The following is a 2,141-nucleotide window of genomic DNA, read 5'->3' as shown; positions in this document are numbered from 1 at the left end:
GATGTTAGATATATATGAAAATGTTTTAGTCAACAAATGTGGAAGGAAGAAATAATTTGTTTAAAAACAAGTATAGGGGTAGTTAGGTAGTGCAGTGGACAGAGAACCAGTCCTAGAGTAGGTATGACCTCAGTTTAAATCCAGCCTCAGACACTTAATAAATATCTAGCTGTGTGACCTTGGGCAAGTCCCTTAAACCCAGTCCCTAGCAAAACTAACAAAAAAACAAACAAACAAAAACAATTATACAATCATGGAAAAATCTTTTTTGTTAATCCTTCTGAAGAGTATTTCAAGACTATAAATTTCCTAAAAGAACTCTTCATGTCCTTATTCCTCAGGCTATAGATGATAGGGTTCAGGGTTAGGAGCACCACTGCATAGAACATAGACAGCAATAGATCAAGAACTGAGTCAGAATCCAAAGGTGGCTTTAAGTAAGCCATGGAAACACTGATGATAAAAACCAGAAAAACAATAAGGTGAGGCAAACAAGTGGAAAAGGTTTTTGACCTACCTTCTGTTGCTGGAATCTTCAGTACATTTGAAAAGATATGACCATAAGAGATAATAACATAAAAACAACAGAAAATCCCTAAGCCCAAACCAATAGCTTTACTCACATAAATTGCAATGAGATTTTCAGAGCAGGAGATCTTGAGTAAAGAAGGGATATCACAGAAGAATTGATAGATTTCATGAGAAACCACAGAAGGGCAAAGTCAATGTACTAGCTGAGTACATGGGACCAATCACACCTCCAACTGAACCATATAGCACCTGCCATCCTTACACAAGACTCTTTGATCATGATGGTTTCATAGTGCAGAGACTGACAGATGGCTACATAGCAGTCATAAGACATCACTGTGAAGAGTAAAACCTCTGATGCTGCAAATAAAACCACTAAGAACAGCTGTAGCACACATCCCAAATAAGATATGGAGGAGCTGTGGATCATGGAGTTTAGAACAGATTTGGGGACAATAACAGAAATGAAGCCGAGGTCTAACAAGGACAGGTTCTTCAGGAAGAAGTACATGGGAGTGTGAAGATGCCAATCGAGAGAGATGAGAGTGAAGACGAACAGGTTTCCTATCAGAGCCATCAGGTTGATCAATAAGAAGAGCATGGCATGTAACACTTGTAGCTTCCAAGAACTGGAAGATCCTCTAAGAAAGAATCCTGTCTCTATGGTGAGGTTGCCCATATTCTGAATGGTTTTTTTATCTTTCTGTAGAGCAAAAAGAAGCAGACCCCAACTGATAAGAAGACCACACAATGATCTGGGTTTCAGGAGAACTGAACTCTAGTTCTGGCTTTGCCAGTTTTCAACCTCAAGCAATTCACTTCCCCCTGTCAAACTGTTTTCCCAATTGTAAAATTCTACAATGGAGAAGATTATACTATTTTTGTTGACCTCATCAAATCTTATGAGTTTGATTTTCATCTCTTTCATTTTTTAGTTTTTTCAAGGCAATGGGTTTAAGTGATTTGTGCAAGGTCAGACAACCAGGTAATTATTAAGTGGCTGAGAATCAGATTTGAACTCAGGTTCTCCTGACTCCAGGGCCAGTGATCTTTCCACTACCCCACCTAGCTGCCCCCAATTTTCATCATTTTTCTTATGTTAACCTATCTTAAAAAAGCATTATATTTTTTGTGTATGTTATACTCCAATTAAATGTTTTTCTATTTCTCACTAACAAAACTCTTATCTCCAAAATGTTTAAATTCATGCCTTATGTCTCTTCCCAAAACCAACGATACTCTTTCTGCTCCTGTCTCCTCTAGAGGTCCTTAGCTTCCTAGTCCATGACCTTTTCTACAAGAAAATATCACTCAACTTCCTAATTGCAGTATTACACTTCCCTCTCCTGGATAATCTGCTCTTTTTATATGTCTGTTAATATTAATGAAATTATAGGCATTGAGATCAGGATCAGTATTTTTATCTCTTCCCTGTTTACATACATATATATGTATATACATATATATTATAAATATATACATACATATACCTATAAATATATGAAAGTATATATACATTAGATTTAAATAACAACTTAGACATCTGAATGAAAAGAGCATGAATATTATCTCCCTCTTCAAATACTCATATTGTCCTTCATATTTAGCAT

The 2,141-nt window shown here is 36.3% G+C and overlaps 1 pseudogene; it reads right to left on the bottom strand.

Annotated features, from left to right (window-relative positions):
* Window positions 1-251: 251 nt before the first annotated feature.
* Window positions 252-1,210, bottom strand: LOC141489297 (olfactory receptor 14A2-like; annotated as a pseudogene).
* Between the last annotated feature and the right edge of the window lie 931 nt (window positions 1,211-2,141).

Source organism: Macrotis lagotis, chromosome 5, assembly GCF_037893015.1.
Source record: "Macrotis lagotis isolate mMagLag1 chromosome 5, bilby.v1.9.chrom.fasta, whole genome shotgun sequence".
Lineage (NCBI taxonomy): Eukaryota > Metazoa > Chordata > Mammalia > Peramelemorphia > Peramelidae > Macrotis > Macrotis lagotis.
The sequence above is the reverse complement of the archived record's forward strand: the minus strand, read 5'-3'. Positions and strand labels throughout refer to the sequence as shown.